Genomic DNA, 14,397 nt, shown 5'->3' on the forward strand with positions numbered 1-14,397 from the left:
ATGGTGAAAAAGGAAATATCCTCAGATGAAATCTGGAAAGAAGCTTCCCGAGAAACTGCTTAGTGTTCTGTTAATTCATCTCACAGAGTTACATCGGTATGTTGTGGATCTCTTTGCTAGCCTTATTTCTGTGGAATCTGAGAACAGATATTTCGGATCCCTTTGAAGACTATAGAGCCAAAGGAAATATCCTCTGATAACAAAGAGAAAGAAGCTTCCTGAGAAACTTGTGTTCTGTGAAATCATCTCACAGAGTTACAGCTTTCTCCTCAAGAAGCCTTTCGCTAAGACAGTTCTTGTGGAATTGGCAAACTGATATTTGGAAGCCCATAGAGGGCTATGGTGAAAAAGGAAATATCCTCAGATGAAATCTGGAAGGAAGCTTTCTGAGAAACTGCTTAGTGTTCTGTTAATTCATCTCAAAGAGTTACATCTGTTTTCGTGGATCTCTTTGCTAGCCTTATTTCTGTGGAATCTGAGAACAGATATTTCGGATCACTTGGAAGACTATAGGGCCAAAGGAAATATCCTCCGATAACAAACAGAAAGAAGCTTTATGAGGAACTTCTTTGTCTTCTGTGAAATCATCTCACAGAGTTACAGCTTTCTCCTCAAGAAGCCTTTCGCTAAGACAGTTGTTGTGGAATTGGCAAAGTGATATTTGGAAGCCCTTAGAGGGCTATGGTGAAAAAGGAAATATCCTCAGATGAAATCTGGAAAAAAGCTTTCTGAGAAACTGCTTAGTGTTCTGTTAATTCATCTCACAGAGTTACATCTGTATTTTGTGGATCTCTTTGCTAGCCTTATTTCTGTGGAATCTGAGAACAGATATTTCGGATCCCTTGGAAGACTATAGGGCCAAAGGAAATATCCTCCGATAAGAAACAGAAAGAAGCTTTCTGAGAAACTTCTTTGTGTTCTGTGAAATCAGCTCACAGAGTTACAGCTTTCGCCTCAAGAAGCCTTTCGCTAAGACAGTTCTTGTGGAATTGGCAAAGTGATATTTGGAGTCCCATAGAGGGCTATGGTGAAAAAGGAAATATCCTCAGATGAAATCTGGAAAGAAGATTTCTGAGAAACTGCTTAGTGTTCTGTTAATTCATCTCACAGAGTTACATCGGTATTTCGTGGATCTCTTTGCTAGCCTTATTTCTGTCGAATCTGAGAACAGATATTTCGGATCCCTTGGAAGACTATAGGGCCAAAGGAAATATCCTCCGATAACAAAGAGAAAGAAGCTTTCTGAGAAACTTCTTTGTGTTCTGTGAAATCATCTCACAGAGTTACAGCTTTCCCCTCAAGAAGCCTTTCGCTAAGACAGTTCTTCTGGAATTGGCAAAGTGACATTTGGAAGCCTCTAGAGGGCTATGGTGAAAAAGGAAATATCCTCAGATGAAATCTGGAAAGAATCTTTCTGAGAAACTGCTTACTGTTCTGTTAATTCATCTCACAGAGTTACATCTGTATTTCGTGGATCTCTTTGCTACCCGTATTTCTGTGTAATCTGAGAACAGATATTTCGGATCCCTTGGAAGACTATAGGGCCAAAGGAAATATCCTCCGATAACAAATAGAAAGAAGCTTCCTGAGAAACTTCTTTGTGTTCTGTGAAATCATCTCACAGAGTTACAGCTTTCCCCTCAAGAAGCCTTTCGCTAAGACAGTTCTTGTGGAATTGGCAAAGTGATATTTGGAAGCCCATAGAGGGCTATGGTGAAAAAGGAAATATCCTCAGATGAAATCTGGAAGGAAGCTTTCGGAGAAACTGCTTAGTGTTCTGTTAATTCATCTCTCAGAGTTGCATATGTATTTCGTGGATCTCTTTGCCAGCCTTATTTCTCTGGAATCTGAGAACAGATATTTCGGATCACTTGGAAGACTATAGGGCCAAAGGAAATGTCCTCCGTTAACAAAGAGAAAGAAGCTTTCTGAGAAACTTCTTTGTGTTCTGTGAAATCATCTCACAGAATTACAGCTTTCCCCTCAAGAAGCCTTTCGCTAAGACAGTTCTTGTGGAATTGGCAAAGTGATATTTGGAACCCCTAGAGGGCTATGGTGAAAATGGAAATATCCTCAGATGAAATTTGGAAAGAAGCTTTCTGAGAAACTGCTTAGTGTTCTGTTAATTCATCTCAAACAGTTACATCTGTTTTCGTGGATCTCTTTGCTAGCCTTATTTCTGTGGAATCTGAGAACAGATATTTCGGATCCCTTGGAAGACTGTAGGGCCAAAGGAAATATCCTCCGATAACAAACAGAAAGAAGCTTTATGAGGAACTTCTTTGTCTTCTGTGAAATCATCTCACAGAGTTACAGCTTTCTCCTCAAGAAGCCTTTCGCTAAGACAGTTCTTGTGGAATTGGCAAAGTGATATTTGGAAGCCCTTAGAGGGCTATGGTGAAAAAGGAAATATCCTCAGATGAAATCTGGAAAAAAGCTTTCTGAGAAACTGCTTAGTGTTCTGTTAATTCATCTCACAGAGTTACATCTGTATTTCGTGGATCTCTTTGCTAGCCTTATTTCTGTGGAATCTGAGAACAGATATTTCGGATCCCATGGAAGACTATAGGGCCAAAGGTAATATCCTCCGATAACAAAGAGAAAGAAGCTTTATGGGAAACTTCTTTGTGTTCTCTGAAGTCATCTCACAGAATTACAGCTTTCCCCTCAAGAAGCCTTTCGCTAAGACAGTTCTTGTGGAAATGGCAAAGTGAAATTTGGAAGCCCATAGAGGGCTACGGTGAAAAAGGAAACATCCTCAGATGAAATCTGGAAAGAAGCTTTCTGAGAAACTGCTTACTGTTCTGTTAATTCATCTCACAGAGTTACATCTGTATTTCGTGGATCTCTTTGCTAGCCTTATTTCTGTGGAATCTGAGAACAGATATTTCGGATCCCTTGGAAGACTATAGGGCCAAAGGAAATATCCTCCGATAACAAAGAGAAAGAAGCTTTCTGAGAAACTTCTTTGTGTTCTGTGAAATCATCTCACAGAGTTACAGCTTTCCCCTCAAGAAGCCTTTCGCTAAGACAGTTCTTCTGGAATTGGCAAAGTGATATTTGGAAGCCCATAGAGGGCTATGGTGAAAAAGTAAATATCCTCAGATGAAATCTGGAAAGAAGCTTTCGGAGAAACTGCTTAGTGTTCTGTTAATTCATCTCACAGAGGTACATCTGTATTTCTTGGATATCTTTTCTAGCCGTATTTCTGTGTAATCTGAGAACAGATATTTCGGATCCCTTGGAAGACTATAGGGCCAAAGGAAATATCCTCCGATAACAAAGAGAAAGAAGCTTTCTGAGAAACTTCTTTGTGTTCTGTGAAATCATCTCACAGAGTTACAGCTTTCCCCTCAAGAAGCCTTTCGCTAAGACAGTTCTTGTGGAATTGGCAAAGTGATATTTGGAAGCCCATAGAGGGCTGTGGTGAAAAAAGAAATATCCTCAGATGAAATCTGGAAAGAAGCTTTCTGAGAAACTGCTTAGTGTTCTGTTAATTCATCTCACAGAGCTACATCTTTATTTCGTGGATGTCTTTGCTAGCCTTATTTCTGTGGAATCTGAGAACAGATATTTCAGATGAGTTCGAAGACTATAGGGCCAAAGGAAATATCCTCCTATAACAAAGAAAAAGAAGCTTTCTGAGAAACTTCTTTGTTTTCTGTGAAATCATCTCACAGAGTTACAGCGTTCCCCTCAAGAAGCCTTTCGCTAAGACAGTTCTTGTGGAATTGGCAAAGTGATATTTGGAAGCCCATAGAGGGCTATGTTGAAAAAGGAAATATGCTCAGGTGAAATCTGGAAAGAAGCTTTCCGAGAAACTGCTTAGTGTTCTGTTAATTCATCTCACAGAGTTACATCGGTATTTCGTGGATCTCTATGCTAGCCTTATTTCTGTGGAATCTGAGAGTAGATATTTCGGATCCCTTTGAAGACTATAGGGCCAAAGGAAATATCCTCCGATAACAAAGAGAAAGAAGCCTTCTGAGAAACTTCTTTGTGTTCTGTGAAATCATCTCTCAGAGTTACAGCTTTCCCCTCAAGAAGCCTTTCGCTAAGACAGTTCTTGTGGAAATGGCAAAGTGATATTTGGAAGCCCATTGAGGGCTATGGTGAAAAAGGAAATATCCTCAGATGAAATCTGGAAAGAAGCTTTCGGAGAAACTGCTTAGTGTTCTCTTAATTCATCTCACAGAGTTACATCTGTATGTCGTGGATCTCTTTGCTAGCCTTATTTCTGTGGAATCTGAGAACAGATATTTCGGATCCCATGGAAGACTATAGGGCCAAAGGTAATATCCTCCGATAACAAAGAGAAAGAAGCTTTCTGGGAAACTTCTTTGTGTTCTCTGAAGTCATCTCACAGAATTACAGCTTTCCCCTCAAGAAGCCTTTTGCTAAGACAGTTCTTGTGGAAATGGCAAAGTGATATTTGGAAGCCCTTAGAGGGCTATGGTGAAAAAGGAAATATCCTCAGATGAAATCTGGAAAAAAGGTTTCTGAGAAACTGCTTAGTGTTCTGTTAATTCATCTCAAAGAGTTACATCTGTATTTTGTGGATCTCTTTGCTAGCCTTATTTCTGTGGAATCTGAGAACAGATATTTCGGATCCCTTTGAAGACTATAGGGCCAAAGGAAATATCCTCCGATAACAAACAGAAAGAAGCTTTATGAGGAACTTCTTTGTCTTCTGTGAAATCATCTCACAGAGTTACAGCTTTCTCCTCAAGAAGCCTTTCGCTAAGACAGTTGTTGTGGAATTGGCAAAGTGATATTTGGAAGCCCCTAGAGGGCTATGGTGAAAAAGGAAATATCCTCAGATGAAATCTGGAGAAAAGCTTTCTGAGAAACTGCTTAGTGTTCTGTTAATTCATCTCACAGAGTTACATCTGTATTTTGTGGATCTCTTTGCTAGCCTTATTTCTGTGGAATCTGAGAACAGATATTTCGGATCCCTTGGAAGACTATAGGGCCAAAGGAAATATCCTCCGATAACAAAGAGAAAGAAGCTTTCTGAGAAACTTCTTTGTGTTCTGTGAAATCATCTCACAGAGTTACAGCTTTCCCCTCTAGAAGCCTTTCACTAAGGCAGTTCTTCTGGAATTGGCAAAGTGATATTTGGAAGCCCATAGAGGGGTATGGTGAAAAAGGAAATATCCTCAGAAGAAATCTGTAAAGAAGCTTTCTGAGAAACTGCTTAGTGTTCTGTGAATTCATCTCACAATGTTACATCTGTATTTCGTGGATCTCTTTGCTAGCCTTATTTCTGTGGAATCTGAGAACAGATATTTCGGATCCCTTGGAAGACTATAGGGCCAAAGGTAATATCCTCCGATAACAAAGAGAAAGAAGATTTCTGGGAAACTTCTTTGTGTTCTGTGAAATCATCGGACAGAGGTACAGCTTTCCCCTCAAGAAGCCTTTCGCTAAGACAGTTCTTGTGGAATTGGCAAAGTGATATTTGGAAGCCCATAGAGGGCTATGGTGAAAATGGAAATATCCTCAGATGAAATCTGGAAAGAAGCTTTCTGAGAAACTGCTTAGTGTTCTGTTAATTCATCTCACAGAGTTACATCTGTTTTCGTGGATCTCTTTGCTAGCCTTATTTCTGTGGAATCTGAGAACAGATATTTCGGATCCCTTTGAAGACTATAGGGCCAAAGGAAATATCCTCCGATAACAAACAGAAAGAAGCTTTATGAGGAACTTCTTTGTCTTCTGTGAAATCATCTCACAGAGTTACAGCTTTCTCCTCAAGAAGCCTTTAATTAAGACAGTTGTTGTGGAATTGGCAAAGTGATTTTTGGAAGCCCTTAGAGGGCTAAGGTGAAAAAGGAAATATCCTCAGATGAAATCTCTACAGAAGCTTTCTGAGAAACTGCTTAGTGTTCTGTTAATTCATCTCACAGAGTTACATCTGTATTTTGTGGATCTCTTTGCTAGCCTTATTTCTGTGGAATCTGAGAACAGATATTTCGGATCCCTTTGAAGACTATAGGGCCAAAGGAAATATCCTCCGATAACAAAGAGAAAGAAGCTTTCTGAGAAACTTCTTTGTGTTCTGTGACATCATCTCACAGAGTTACAGCTTTCCTCTCAAGAAGCCTTTCGCTAAGGCAGTTCTTCTGGAATTGGCAAAGTGATATTTGGAAGCCCATAGAGGGCTAGGGTGAAAAAGGAAATATCCTCAGATGAAATCTGGAAAGAAGCTTTCTGAGAAACTGCTTAGTGTTCTGTTAATTCATCTCACAGAGTTACATCTGTATTTCGTGGATCTCTTTGCTAGCCTTATTTCTGTGTAATCTGAGAACAGATATTTCGGATCCCTTGGAAGACTATAGGGCCAAAGGAAATATCCTCCGACAACAAAGAGAAAGAAGCTTTCTGAGAAACTTCTTTGTCTTCTGTGAAATCATCTCACAGAGTTACAGCTTTCCCCTCAAGAAGCCTCTCGCTAAGACAGTTCTTGTGGAATAGGCAAAGTGATATTTGGAAGCCCATAGAGGGCTATGGTGGAAATGGAAATATCCTCAGATGAAATCTGGAAAGAAGCTTTCTGAGAAACTGCTTAGTGTTCTGCTAATTCATGTCACAGAGTTACATCTGTATATCGTGGATCTCTTTGCTAGCCTTATTTCTGTGGAATCTGAGAACAGATATTTCGGATCCCTTTGAAGAATATAGGGCCAAAGGAAATATCCTCAGATAACAAAGAGAAAGAAGCTTTCTGAGGAACTTCTTTGTGTTCCGTGAAATCATCACACAGAGTTACAGCTTTCCCCTCAAGAAGCCTTTCTCTAAGACAGTTGTTGTGGAATTGGCAAAGTGATATTTGGAAGCCCATAGAGGGCTATGGTGAAAATGGAAATATCTTCAGGTGAAATCTGGAAAGAAGCTTTCTGAGAAACTTCTTAGTGTTCTGTTAATTCATGTCACAGAGTTACATCTGTATATCGTGGATCTCTTTGCTTGCCTCATTTCTGTGGAATCTGAGAACAGATATTTCGGATCCCTTTGAAGAATATAGGGCCAAAGGAAATATCCTCTGATAACAAAGAGAAAGAAGCTTTCTGAGAAACTTCTTTGTGTTTTGTGAAATCACCTCACAGAGTTACAGCGTTCCCCTCAAGAAGCCTTTCGCTAAGACAGTTCTTGTGGAATTGGCAAAGTGATATTTGGAACCCCTAGAGGGCTATGGTGAAAATGGAAATATCCTCAGATGAAATTTGGAAAGAAGCTTTCTGAGAAACTGCTTAGTGTTCTGTTAATTCATCTCAAAGAGTTACATCTGTTTTCGTGGATCTCTTTGCTAGCCTTATTTCTGTGGAATCTGAGAACAGATATTTCGGATCCCTTTGAAGACGATAGGGCCAAAGGAAATATCCTCCGATAACAAACAGAAAGAAGCTTTATGAGGAACTTCTTTGTCTTCTGTGAAATCATCTCACAGAGTTACAGCTTTCTCCTCAAGAAGCCTTTCGCTAAGACAGTTGTTGTGGAAATGGCAAAGTGATATTTGGAAGCCCTTAGAGGGCTATGGTGAAAAAGGAAATATCCTCAGATGAAATCTGGAAAAAAGCTTTCTGAGAAACTGCTTAGTGTTCTGTTAATTCATCTCAAAGAGTTACATCTGTATTTTGTGGATCTCTTTGCTAGCCTTATTTCTGTGGAATCTGAGAACAGATATTTCGGATCCCTTGGAAGACTATAGGGCCAAAGGAAATATCCTCCGATAAGAAACAGAAAGAAGCTTTCTGAGAAACTTCTTTCTGTTCTGTGAAATCAGCTCACAGAGTTACAGCTTTCCCCTCAAGAAGCCTTTCGCTAAGACAGTTCTTGTGGAATTGGCAAAGTGATATTTGGACGCCCATAGAGGGCTATGGTGAAAAAGGAAATATCCTCAGGTGAAATCTGGAAAGAAGATTTCTGAGAAACTGCTTAGTGTTCTGTTAATTCATCTCACAGAGTTACATCGGTATTTCGTGGATCTCTTTGGTAGCCTTATTTCTGTGGAATCTGAGAACAGATATTTCGGATCCCTTGGAAGTCTATGGGGCCAAAGGAAATATCCTCCGATAACAAAGAGAAAGAAGCTTTCTGAGAAACTTCTTTGTGTTCTGTGAAATCATCTCTCAGAGTTACAGCTTTCCCGTCAAGAAGCGTTTCGCTAAGACAGGTCTTGTGGAAATGGCAAAGTGATATTTGGAAGCCCATTGAGGGCTATGGTGAAAAAGGAAATATCCTCAGATGAAATCTGGAAAGAAGCTTTCTGAGAAACTGCTTAGTGTTCTGTTAATTCATCTCACAGAGTTACATCTGTATTTGGTGGATCTCTTTTCTAGGGTTATTTCTGTGGAATCTGAGAACAGATATTTCGGATGCCTTGAAAGACTATAGGGCCAAAGGAAATATCCTCCGATAACAAAGAGAAAGAAGCTTTGTGAGAAACTTCTTTGTGTTCTGTGAAATCATCAAACAGAGTTACAGCTTTCCTCTCAAGAAGCCTTTCGCTAAGACAGTTCTTGTGGAATTGGCAATGTGATAATTGGAAGCCCATTGAGGGCTATGGTGAAAAAGGAAATATCCTCAGATGAAATCTGGAAAGAAGCTTTCTGAGAAACTGCTTAGTGTTCTGTTAATTCATGTCACAGAGTTACATCTGTATTTCGTGGATCTCTTTGCTAGCCTTATTTCTGTGGAATCTGAGAACAGATATTTCGGATCCCTTTGAAGACTATAGGGCCAAAGGAAATGTCCTCCGATAAAAAAGAGAAAGAAACTTTCTGAGAAACTTCTTTGTGTTCTGTGAAATCATGTCACAGAGTTACAGCTTTCCCCTCAAGAAGACTTTCGCTAAGACAGTTCTTCTGGAATTGACAAAGTGATATTTGGAAGCCCATAGAGGGGTATGGTGAAAAAGGAAATATCCTCAGATGAAATCTGGAAAGAAGCTTTCTGAGAAACTGCTTAGTGTTCTGTTAATTCATCTCACAGAGTTACATCGGTATTTCGTGGATCTCTTTGCTAGCCTTATTTCTGTGTAATCTGAGAACAGATATTTCGGATCCCTTTGAAGACTATAGGGCCAAAGGAAATATCCTCTGATAACAAAGAGAAAGAAGCTTTCTGAGAAACTTCTTTGTGTTCTGTGAAATCATCTCACAGAGTTACAGCTTTCCCCTCAAGAAGCCTTTTGCTAAAACAGTTCTTGTGGAATGGGCAAAGTAATATTTGGAAGACCATTGAGGGCTATGGTGAAAAAGGAAATATCCTCAGATGAAATCTGGAAACAAGCTTTCGGAGAAACTGCTTAGTGTTCTGTTAATTCATCTCAGAGAGTTACATCTGTATTTCGCGGATCTCTTTGCTAGCCTTATTTCTGTGGAATCTGAGAACAGATATTTCGGATCCCTTGGAAGACCATAGGGCCAAAGGTAATATCCTCCGAAAACAAAGAGAAAGAAGCTTTCTGGGAAACTTCTTTGTGTTCTGTGAAATCATCTCACAGAGTTACAGCTTTCCCCTCAAGAAGCCTTTCGCTAAGACAGTTCTTGTGGAATTGGCAAAGTGATATTTGGAAGCCCATAGAGGGCTACGGTGAAAAAGAAAATATCCTCAGATGAAATCTGGAAAGAAGCTTTCTGAGAAACTGCTTAGTGTTCTGTTAATTCATCTCACAGAGTTACATCTGTATTTCGTGGATCTCTTTGCTAGCCTTATTTCTGTGGAATCTGAGAACAGATATTTCGGATCCCTTGGAAGACTGTAGGGCTAAAGGAAATATCCTCCGATAACAAAGAGAAAGAAGCTTTCTGAGAAACTTCTTTGTGTTCTGTGAAATCATCTCACAGAGTTTCAGCTTTCCCCTCAAGGAGCCTTTCGCTAAGACAGTTCTTGTGGAATTGGCAAAGTGATATTTGGAAGCCCATAGAGGGCTATAGTGAAAAAGGAAATATCCTCAGATGAAATCTGGAAAGAAGATTTCTGAGAAACTGCTTAGTGTTCTGTTAATTCATCTCACAGTGTCACATCTGTATTTCGTGAATCTCTTTGCTAGCCTTATTTCTGTGGAATCTGAGAACAGATATTTCGGATCCCTTGGAAGACCGTAGGGCCAAAGGAAATATCCTCCGATAACAAAGAGAAAGAAGCTTTCTGAGAAACTTCTTTGTGTTCTGTGAAATCATCTCACAGAGTTACAGCTTTCCCCTCAAGAACCCTTCCGCTAAGGTAGTTCTTGTGGAATTGGCAAAGTGATATTTGGAAGCCCTTAGAGGGCTATGGTGAAAATGGAAATATCCTGAGATGAAATCTGGAAAGAAGCTTTCTGAGAAACTGCTTATTGTTCGGTTAATTCATCTCACAGAGGTACATCTGTATTTCTTGGATCTCTTTGCTAGCCTTATTTCTGTGGAATATGAGAACAGATATTTCGGATCCCTTTTAAGACTATAGGGCCAAAGGAAATATCCTCCGATAACAAACAGAAAGAAGCTTTCTGAGGAACTTCTTTGTGTTCTGTGAAATCATCTCACAGAGTTACAGCTTTCTCCTCAAGAAGCCTTTCCCTAAGACAGTTGTGGAATTGGCAAAGTGATATTTGGAATCCCCTAGAGGGCTATGGTGAAAAAGGAAATATCCTCAGATAAAATCTGGAAAGAAGCTTTCTGAGAAACTGCTTAGTGTTCTGTTAATTCATCTCACAGAGTTACATCTGTATTTCGTGGATCTCTTTGCTAGCCTTATTTCTGTGGAATCTGAGAACAGATATTTCTGATCTCTTTGAAGACTATAGGGCCAAAGCAAATATCCTCCGATAACAAAGAGAAAGAAGCTTTCTGAGAAACTTCTTTGTTTTCTGTGAAATCATCTCACAGAGGTACAGCGTTCCCCTCAAGTAGCCTTTCGCTAAGACAGTTCTTCTGGAATTGGCAATGTGATAATTGGAAGCCCATAGAGGGCTATGGTGAAAAAGGAAATATCCTCAGATGAAATCTGGAAAGAAGCTTTCCGAGAAACTGCTTAGTGTTCTGTTAATTCATCTCACAGAGTTACATCGGTATTTCGTGGATCTCTTTGCTAGCCTTATTTCTGTAGAATCTGAGAACTGATATTTCGGATCCCTTTGAAGACTATAGGGCCAAAGGAAATATCCTCCGATAACAAAGAGAAAGAAGCTTTCTGAGAAACTTCTTTGTGTTCTGTGAAATCATCTCACAGAGTTACAGCTTTCCCCTCAAGAGCCCTTTCGCTAAGACAGTTCTTGTGGAATCGGCAAAGTGATATTTGGAAGCCCATAGAGGGCTATGGTGAAAAAGGAAATATCCTCAGATGAAATCTGGAAAGAAGCTTTCTGAGAAACTGCTTAGTGTTCTCTTAATTCATCTCACAGTGTTTCATCTGTATTTCGTGGATGTCTTTGCTAGCCTTATTTCTGTGGAATCTGAGAACAGATATTTCGTATCCCTTGGAAGTCTATAGGGCCAAAGGAAATATCCTCCGATAACAAAGAGAAAGAAGCTTTGTGAGAAACTTCTTTGTGTTCTGTGAAATCATCTCACAGAGTTACAGCAATCCCCTGAAGAAGCCTTTCGCTAAGACAGTTCTTGTGGAATTGGCAAAGTGATATTTGGAAGCCCATAGAGGGCTATGGTGAAAAAGGAAGTATCCTCAGATGAAATCTGGAAAGAAGCTTTCTGAGAAACTGCTTAGTGTTCTGTTAATTCATCTCACAGAGTTACATCTGTATTTCGTGGATCTCTTTGCTAGCCTTATTTCTGTGGAATCTAAGAACAGATATTTCGGATCCCTTGGAAGACTACAGGGCCAAAGGAAATATCCTCCGATAACAAAGAGAAAGAAGCTTTCTGAGAAACTTCTTTGTGTTCTGTGAAATCATCTCACAGAGTTACAGCTTTCCCCTCAAGAAGCCTTTCGCTAAGGCAGTTCTTGTGGAATTGGCAAAGTGATATTTGGAAACTCATAGAGGGCTGTGGTGAAAAAAGAAATATCCTCAGATGAAATCTGGAAAGAAGCTTTCTGAGAAACTGCTTAGTGTTCTGTTAATTCATGTCACAGAGTTACATCTGTATTTCGTGGATCTCTTTGCTAGCCGTATTTCTGTGTAATCTGAGAACAGATATTTCGGATCCCTTGGAAGACTATAGGGCCAAAGGAAATATCCTCCGATAACAAAGAGAAAGAAGCTTACTGAGAAACTTCTTTGTGTTCTGTGAAATCATCTCACAGAGTTACAGCTTTCCCCTCAAGAACCCTTTCGCTAAGACAGTTCTTGTGGAATTGGCAAAGTGATATTTGGAAGCCCATAGAGGGCTATGGTGAAAAAGGAAATATCCTCAGATGAAATCTGGAAAGAAGCTTTCTGAGAAACTGCTTAGTGTTCTCTTAATTCATCTCACAGAATTACATCTGTATTTCGTGGATCTCTTTGCTAGCCTTATTTCTGTGGAATCTGAGAAGAGATATTTCGCATCCCTTTGAAGACTATAGGGCCAAAGGAAATATCCTCCGATAACAAACAGAAAGAAGCTTTCTGAGAAACTTCTTTGTGTTCTGTGAAATCATCTCACAAAGTTACAGCTTTCCCCTCAAGAAGCCTTTCGCTAAAACAGTTCTTGTGGAATTGGCAAAGTAATATTTGGAAGACCATTGAGGGTTATGGTGAAAAAGGAAATATCCTCAGATGAAATCTGTAAAGAAGCTTTCGGAGAAACTGCTTAGTGTTCTGTTAATTCATCTCACAGGGTTACATCTGTATTTCGTGGATCTCTTTGCTAGCCTTATTTCTGTGGAATCTGAGAACAGATATTTCGGATCCCTTGGAAGACCATAGGGCCAAAGGTAATATCCTCCGATAACAAAGAAAAAGAAGCTTTCTGGGAAACTTCTTTGTGTTCTGTGAAATCATCTCACAGAGTTACAGCTTTCCCCTCAAGGAGCCTTTCGCTAAGACAGTTCTTGTGGAATTGGCAAAGTGATATTTGGAAGCCCTTAGAGGGCTATAGTGAAAAAGGAAATATCCTCAAATGAAATCTGGAAAGAAGCTTTCTGAGAAACTGCTTAGTGTTCTGTTCATTCATCTCATAGTGTTACATCTGTATTTCGTGGATCTCTTTGCTAGCCTTATTTCTGTGGAATCTGAGAACAGATATTTCGGATCCCTTGGAAGACTATAGGGCTAAAGGAAATATCCTCCGATAACAAACAGAAAGAAGCTTTCTGAGAAACTTCTTTGTGTTTTGTGAAAACATCTCACAGAGTTACAGCTTTCCCCTCAAGAAGCCTTTCGCTAAGACAGTTCTTGTGGAATTGGCAAAGTGATATTTGGAAGCCCATAGAGGGCTATGGTGAAAAAGGAAATATTCTCAGATGAAATCTGGAAAGAAGCTTTCTGAGAAACTGCTTAGTGTTCTGTTAATTCATCTCACAGAGTTACATCTGTATTTCGTGGATCTCTTTGCTAGCCTTATTTCTGTGGAATCTGAGAACAGATATTTCGGATCCCTTGGAAGACTATAGGGCCAAAGGAAATATCCTCCGATAACAAAGAGAAAGAAGCTTTCTGAGAAACTTCTTTGTGTTCTGTGAAATCATCTCACAGAGTTACAGCATTCCCCTGAAGAAGCCTTTCGCTAAGACAGTTCTTGTGGAATTGGCAAAGTGATATTTGGAAGCCCATAGAGGGCTATGGTGAAAAAGGAAATATCCTCAGATGAAATCTGGAAAGAAGCTTTCTGAGAAACTGCTTAGTGTTCTGTTAATTCATCTCACAGAGTTACATCTGTATTTCGTGGATCTCTTTGCTAGCCTGATTTCTGTGGAATCTAAGAACAGATATTTCGGATCCCTTGGAAGACTACAGGGCCAAAGGAAATATCCTCCGATAACAAAGAGAAAGAAGCTTTCTGAGAAACTTCTTTGTGTTCCGTGAAATCATCTCACAGAGTTACAGCTTTCCCCTCAAGAAGCCTTTCGCTAAGGCAGTTCTTGTGGAATTGGCAAAGTGATATTTGGAAGCTCATAGAGGGCTGTGGTGAAAAAAGAAATATCCTCAGATGAAATCTGGAAAGAAGCTTTCTGAGAAACTGCTTAGTGTTCTGTTAATTCATGTCACAGAGTTACATCTGTATTTCATGGATCTCTTTGCTAGCCTTATTTCTGTGTAATCTGAGAACAGATATTTCGGATCCCTTTGAAGACTATAGGGCCAAAGGAAATATCCTCCGATAACAAAGAGAAAGAAGCTTTCTGAGAAACTTCTTTGTGTTCTGTGAAATCATCTCACAGAGTTACAGCTTTCCCCTCAAGGACCCTTTCGCTAAGACAGTCCTTGTGGAATTGGCAAAGTGATATTTGGAAGCCCATAGAGGGCTATGG

The sequence above is a fragment of the Macaca mulatta genome, chromosome 13 (genome assembly GCF_049350105.2).
Source record: "Macaca mulatta isolate MMU2019108-1 chromosome 13, T2T-MMU8v2.0, whole genome shotgun sequence".
NCBI classification, from domain to species: Eukaryota; Metazoa; Chordata; class Mammalia; order Primates; family Cercopithecidae; genus Macaca; species Macaca mulatta.